This window comes from Zerene cesonia, chromosome 16, assembly GCF_012273895.1.
Source record: "Zerene cesonia ecotype Mississippi chromosome 16, Zerene_cesonia_1.1, whole genome shotgun sequence".
Lineage (NCBI taxonomy): Eukaryota > Metazoa > Arthropoda > Insecta > Lepidoptera > Pieridae > Zerene > Zerene cesonia.
The window spans coordinates 6736888-6745334 of NC_052117.1; positions in this window are offsets into that span (position 1 = coordinate 6736888).

The following is an 8447-nucleotide window of genomic DNA, read 5'->3' on the forward strand; positions in this document are numbered from 1 at the left end:
CGTAAAGCACAATAACATACAATAATCACAGCTAATCGCATTAGAGTATAATACGGAAGTACCTTATTTGGACTGGCTCCAACTTGGCAGCGTCACGGCAATTTGCAGTGATATCATGCTTTTTATCACGAAAAATCATGAGATTAGAACTACCTTTATTTAAGGCAAAAATCCAATTTCTCACTTTAAATGTGCTAAAACTATTGCCCCGGTGTAACGCTTTCGAATCGATTCAGATAAACCTAATGCTATATTTTGTTTACATTATAAATGTAAACAAAAAAAATATAGCATTAGGTTTACAAAATATTATGTTTAATGTAATTTAATTATCGTTACACATATTTATTACATTGAGCCAAAAAGTGGTTTAAAAGAAGATTAAGTATTAATCACCAGCCCTATTTCACTGTGTGTTAGTCTAATTATAAAATATCAATAGGAGAGCTTTAATACCGTACATAATAAGACATACATCATAACAATGTTTAATAAAATAATGATCGCTTCCTTAGTGATAAACGCCCTGGATTCGATTTCAAGTAAATACAATCAAAATAATGTCTAGGTCTGAAAGGACACAGAAGGCTGATTACCTGCATGTCCTGAATGAAAATAATCGATCATTCTGCAGAAACAGATGCATTTGCCCAATACCACACAAAGGGACACAATTAAATGAGAACATGTAATTTTATAGGAATTCCGGTTTCTCTAAATTTTAATTTAATATCATCAAACTCACTGCGATTATGATTAAATCAAAAAATAATTTATTCTTTTGCAATTATTTTTACACTCGCTCCGGTCACATAAATGAGTTTTTCTACAGAGGTTAGCTTTGACAAATTCGCGATGCAAGGACAAAATAAACATTTGGTGTAAAAACATGGGACATGTGTCTACTCTATTCTACATTTGCCTTTGATGTTCTGAACAATTTCGAATTTGAAAATGGAACATTCAATTTGCTCAAACCTACTGGCATTTTATAAAAAGTTCGGTCACATTATTGACATTGCCTTATTTTATGACAGGAAGAAAGTTGTTTAATATGTTCTAGCTTAAAATGTTAGTCTGTAAAATATGATAATTTGATTGTAATAACTTTATTTCGTGGAAACAAAAGGAAATAATCGCGTTCGAGTCTAGGGTTGTAAATTTGTTTTAGAACTCTGTGATAACATTGTGCCTACAATTATGCGAACGTGATCGTTTTTGCAACTTTGAAATATATTGAGCATCAATTATAATGTAAATTACATCAAAAGTAAAACGTTTCATCCAAATCAGTTAAAATAAATAGTCAGGCTAAAAAAGTGGTATGGGAAAGTCGTAACTATGATCAAATATTGTCACTTTCAACTAGGTGTTGAAGCAACTGCAAGATGCGATAAGCCATTATTTTGGCTCGCACATATTGCTCTAACGAACTAAATAAGGTTCAAAACTTAGGTGATTTTTTTCTATTTTCAGCACTGCTTTAAGTTTGCCCTCTCAAATGTTGGCAGGGCGCCGAGTTTCAATCCGAGCCTTGCGCATCGTAAGCTTACTTTACATGGAGTTTTTCTGGGGGTAATGACGCTTGAATGAGACGGTAGAATTCCCTGACTGATAACCCCAGCTTACGGCAGTATAGCCGCAGGAGTAACCGACAGATTATAAAGTGTAAACTATAAGACCAGCCATAGACTTTTTTTTATTTAGCATATATTTAACAACTAGCTGCGCCCCGCGGTTTCACCCACGTAAGTCTGTATCCTGTATTTATTTCGGGATAGAAAGTAGAAGTTGCCTACGTGTTATTCCAGTTCTTCAGCTATCTACGTACCAAATTTCATTGCAATTGGTTCAGTAGTTTTTGCGTGAAAGAGTAACAAACATACATATATCGATCCATACTTATAAGCTTTCGCGTTTGTAGTATTAGTAGCATTCTATAATAAACTCGCGAAGAACTTGTTTGCGATTCGAATTATTTCAAACAGTAACAAATTTTATTGAATACAACGTAAAGATGAACATAATAATTATCATTCCATTACGGTACAACATTTTGCGTCAAAAACAATTTTCTCTCGGAATAGACTTCCACGATTCCATTCAAATTATAATGCACTCTTAATGGTTATTTGCGTTATGCCTTCAAAGAGTTTCTTTTATACTTCATTATAACAGCTCATCTGCTAGGATTTTCTTTGTAAAGATGTAGCTTTCTAGGTAAATAAAAAAAAAACCTCCTTACAATTTTTCATATAACTAAATGAAATATTGTATATTTGATCTCTAATTTAAAAAGTAATGACCAAATATGATAATATATTGAATAATATGTGACAGTGATAACCTCCCGATTAAAAAAGAAAATGCATATATAATAATATATGTACAACGCGTTTATTGTAGGATTCGAGCACGCATCGGCACGAATTGGGCCAGCTCGCACCGGGGAAGTACCACACCCCCACAGAAAACCGGCGTGCAATAGAGGCATGCCACTGTGTTTCGTACGGTGATTGGGAGAGCCGGAGGCCATTTCCTTTTCCTCACCCATCCCAGTCCACTCCTTCTTTGCTGTCATTAATCCTTTCCTTTTCCCTTACCCATTGAATGCGGCCAGCGGATTCGCAGAGCCACTACCTTTGCGAATGTTCATGGGCGGTGGTGATCGCTTACCATCAGGCGAACCACCACCTCAGTTGCCCGCTATAACAAAAAAAAAATGTGAATGAAAACGCGGGGCACGATTAGTTGTGTAATACAAAAAAAAAACAATTGTGTGTCTAAGAACGCTGGAGAAGAGTGAGGATTAGTAATTTGGACAGAAATAAGTTTTACTTAAAATTTTATCCAAAATATGGTTAGCCTTCTGTGTTAGAGAGAAATAGGAGGAGCCTACATAGTGCTACCGTATGCGAGACATAAATGGCAGATCGGCGCCGTAAAGCATTACGTAACGTATCTGTTTACCCTCCTATAAGTAGTTATTACTTCAAAAATTATGTATAGTCGAACAGCCTTATTATAGGGTTACTAGCTGCGCCCCGCGGTTTCACCCGCGTAAGTCCGTATCCCGTAGGAATATCGGGATAAAAAATAGATGTTGGCCGATTCTCAGACCTACCCAATATGCTTACCAAATTTCAGAGGAATCGGTCAAGCCGTTTCGGAGGAGTATGGCAACGAAAACTGTGACACGAGAATTTTATATATATAGAAGAAGATGGAAATTCGCTTTTGAAAGACTTCAAATTCTACCGAACATCAAAATAGGTCGTTTATAAATTCAATATTAATAAATACTTGGCGAGACACTTTAATAGACGGTGGGCGGACCCTTCGACTAAGAAAAGAACGTATTTAGTTATTAAAATAAAAAAAAAATCAAGCGTCTGTTTTGTGACAGACGTTTTGAGGGCTTTCATAAAAACCAATAACATAAAAGATAATATCAAAATGTTCTGAAATATTCATTGTTAACACAGAACGAAATTTGTTAACTGAACAAGAATACGCTGGAGCGACGACGCGATACACAAAGGTAACTTTGAAGGTCTCATTGAATGGAACATGATATTTCTTTTACATAAGCGGATGTTTTTCTAACAAGTTCTAACAAAGGAATTAGAAGTATCTTCGCTCGGTACCCAATTGACATGTGAAGAGAATACTGAATGACAATTTGAAGAAATTATTTCGTAACTTCGAATGTAATTAGTAAAGCGGAAAAAGGGATTCTCCGAAAATAATATAAGCGCCATGACAAATATCGCGAACGGTTTTATAAGTTAAACAAAAAAAGTACGCTTGACTAGATGTTTGACGCTGCAAATGATTCAACCGCGCCGTGTTGCTTTTGCTGAAGATGAGACTCGGAATATCCCTACTAATTTTAAATGAACCGGCAACGATGAAATTTGGCACATATATAGTTTTTGACTCGAGAAAAGATACAGGACAGTTTTTATAACGGAAATCTTACGACAACAGGATATATGCGGGGAATCATACGGCTTTTTTTCCAAGAAATTCATTACAATAGGTTATCAAAATGTTACGTTTTATTTAATAATCTTAAGCGATGAAATATTACTTGAAACAAAATAATGGTTGCCTGTAAAGTCGGTTTTACGAGCGAAGATTTTACGTGACAACGTCTTTTTTTCCAACGCCAAGAACGCTCGAGAAAGACAGAGACAGAGACACAAGCACGCGCCGATTCAATGCGCCTAATTCTCTAGTGCTGCGCGCGCGGCGGACCGATCATAGTTCGGTGACTCATCGTAACGATACCGGGCGTTACACTTTTTCATGAATGACTCCGAGCCGCAACCTAATTTAAGACGTTGTCACGTCAATAAAATAATAAGCCAAGAAACGAATATATTAGCCTCGTAAACAAAAACCGATATATGTGTATTTGTCTAATAATAATTATTATGTTTACTTTATTTACATTACTATTATAAATTCAAACTCATCACTTTGTTATTCATGAAAACTACTACAAATGTTAATGAATACTTTAGAATATCATGTAATTTTTAAAACTATCACTGTAAATGAAATGAGAGTAGCTTAACTAAGATTGAATTATTGCTTAGACGCGGACCGAAAACTAATTAATAAAAGCAAATAAATATTATGTAACAAGCGGTCCGCTCCGGCTTCACCCATGGTACGTTCTTTCTTTCCATATAAATATGAACTCATATTAAGAAGAGAAAATACATAATACCTTTAAATATGGGTAGGCGGGTAATTGGTCATCTTGGACTAATCCTATCGTATAATTACCCTAGAACTTCACTTCAGCTAAGTTCGTTTAATTGTACAATTATAAAACCACTGGATCTGGATTTTTTTTATAATTTTTTAATTAATTTTCGCATTCCTATGGATGACGAACATGTCAGCATTCTCTAATATTTTGGGTATTTTAAATAAGATTTCATATTCTGCGATAACCGGACCACAGATAACATAATACTACCGCAACTCTCCGATAGTTCGTACAACTTCATTGGTATGGTAAGATTACACACGACATTGAGCATTCAAAGTCCTTTACATACTACTTACTCCTTTATTATATCGTATACCCAATGTATAGGGTTGAATACACTCATATGAGAAATATTCGAGGAAACTTATATCGTATACGAATAACGTCATTACGCTGTAAATGCATTAAATAGAATAGGAAAACGCCATAACAATAATAAAATAGATGTCATTCCGTATCAGCGTTAGCTTTTTGTTTAATAAACTAATGGATTTTGCTTTTTCTAGTTTCTGGTTTCTTTGATACATACGTTATACTTCCAATTGCGTAATTATCTTTTAAAATGGCACATAAACCCATAAACATTTTGGTATTTTTCCACATGAACTTCGTTACGTTAAAATACTGAGGTAGAAATAACGCCAGAAAAAACATCGCTCGGATGTTTTAAATCTATTAAAAGGTCGCCTCAGGCTTTCTCTCTTGTGTACAGTTTTTAATAATCCATTTCGAGTGAATTCATATCGTGTAGACATTTTTCCTGAGGGCTAGAGTGCGCTATTAGTTAAGATTCATATTAGCTACGAAAGTATTACGGCCTTCAATAAAAACGTCGTCATACTATGGGCTAGTTATATTCATTTGGTAATAAGCTAAGAATAGATTTCCTACAAATAATATAATCTTCATACAGCTCATTTTTAACAATGATGTGGGTCAACTTGGGACTTTTTCCTAAATTAGGGGAAAAAACTACACAGGAAATTTTAGAGACAAAATATTTGATTCAAGCATATTTATTATAAAATCAATATTAATGTGCAAATGCTTGACGACTTTCATATGATTTTTTTTACTAAAGCACTTTTATAACACACAAAACCAGAAATCACCACTACAATGGCTGATTGGAAATACGTTTCTTTAAATTTAACAGATAAAAGCAAATGTTTTACTTATCTCCATTGCAGTAAGATGATTTGTTAAATAATTAAAAAAAATATATGTATACAAAACTTTTAAGCCATTAAGGCATGTTTATAGTTTGATATTGCGAGATCGTGTAACCTTCATGAAAATATTCGACTGGAAGCCAACTACAGAGTTATTTTCGAGCGAAGGATTAAAGCAGAAATATAAATAACAATGAGGAATATTTAATTGAAAACATTCACAGAACGATTTTTAGGTTTTTATTGCTAATTGTATTACTAGTCCTAGCAATGATATTAATAAGAATACTTCAATTACAAAAATAGAAATTATTTTTGTGGATTCTTTCAGATATCTTTGATATCTTTTTCTGAAGGTCTTCTATAGATATAAGAAGCTAATAGACTGACATGATTTATAAAAAAAATAAAAATGTGACATACAATTTATAGATGTCGCTTAAAAATCAAATCATAAACGGATCTCTCGAATCTAAACAAGTGGTGTTTTCAGTGAGGGCGTATTTTGGGAGTGATACTAAACTTGGCTTAACATGCACTCAAGTAAGCATGAACGCTGAAAAGCCTCCATCGTGCAACTGACATAAAAGATTGATAGGCCCTTAACGAAACATTATTACTAGATATGCGTTTAATAAAAAAAAATTATACCATGTGAAATATATCAGGGCAGCAATTACAAAGAAAGAGCATTACGATGGAATTTATAATATTGTGTTTTGATTAAATTAATGCATCTTCGTATTGATTTTAAATTCATAATTTTTACAGCTCAAAGGGAGTAAAACTATTTTTATTTTTTGAATAATTTTAATATAATTTCAATACTCACAACCTCTATCTATCAATACGCAATCACACTTGCATATTTAGCTTTAAATCGTAATTATTAATTACAAATAAAGTTCCTGGCAATGGATGTTTTATTATATTGATTAGTCATTAACTTGATCAAAAATTTATTTATAAATCAAAAAGCTTTTCAGTCATGTCTTATGTTAATGTTGCTTCTTTCTATTTACTAACTAATATCAACATGAATATTTGATAACGTGAAGTGAATTTCGTAAAGTAATTTGAATTATACTAACACAAATACATACAATGTTAGTAAGATCTCGCTCTAAGTAATATGAAACCGAACATAGTATTATACCGCCTTTATCCTATTGTTAGCATTGTCACGATTTAACCCACTTTACCATAACTTTCTGTGCAGAATTGCGTTCCATTGACCAAAAATTATCTCATTGTACGCTATTGTAGCGATATTCACAAAGTAATCTTTATATTTCTTGTCCACTTCCTTTTTGTGTCAACCGAAAATAAATTATTGCAAGACGCATAATATTTTCTGAGGCCTTGAACTTTGTTTAACATATTCTTCATAATCATCATCAACATATCACCATTATAATCACATGATACATGATTCACAAATAAATGTATACTGAATGAGGTGAGGATTGATTTAGAGGACACAGGAAAGGACTGGGAAGGGTAAGGAAAAGGATCCTGATCCACGGCTTCATCGTATTGAACATGCTCGCTTTAGTTTTCAACCGACATCAAAACAAAGGTTAACAACACAGAACTGTTGACTGGCTGAATCGATTTTAGTGATTCTTTTTTATTTCAAAGCAGGAGCCCTCTGCCTGGTCCCATTTATATTTGGTCTACTTAGTTATGAAAATTTGGAGGGGGTTTTGTTTTAGAAAAAAAAATCATATAAATATTAATTCGGCCAATCTATTATATTTGTTTTCGATCACTATATTCTGAGCTGTTTTATGGATTACCGTCGAACATTAAAACATAGTGTTGTATTCATCTATCTTATTAGATATTATAATCAATATGTTCATATTTACTTGTACATTCCTTAATTAGTAAATGTATATCAAAATGGATGTGCAGTCCTAATAGAAAAATGTATTCATTGTAATTTAATAATCATATGATAATCATAGAGCTTAGGAAATGAACCATCCTAAGAATTGAAACAATAGAAGTCTATTAGATACAATATAAATGCATTTTATGAGAGCTAACATTGAACAAATTCATTGAACGACTTTTCATAATAAGCTTTAATATGAGATACATTGATTTTAACCAACAATTTTAGTAACAATTTTTAGGTGGATACTATTTATTTTTACCATTATGCATATCTATCGTTTTGAACGCCTCCTCTCTAAGTTGACAAACTATTTAAACGGTATTAGTTAATACGTACATATATTTATGTATAGTACTTTTAAAGCTAAAAACCTTCTTTCTTTGTTTGACCGCGCTAATCTCAGGAACTACTCGACAGATATCAAAAATTCTTTCATCGTTAGATATATAATTACTGGATGCTATATGCGTAGCACGGGAGAAGACGGAGCGGACCGCTAGTAAGCGGTAAGTAACTACAGATACTATTATAACGTTAACTTATTATTCATCGCTCCAAAATAAAGGCCGGAGGCCCATATCCTCTT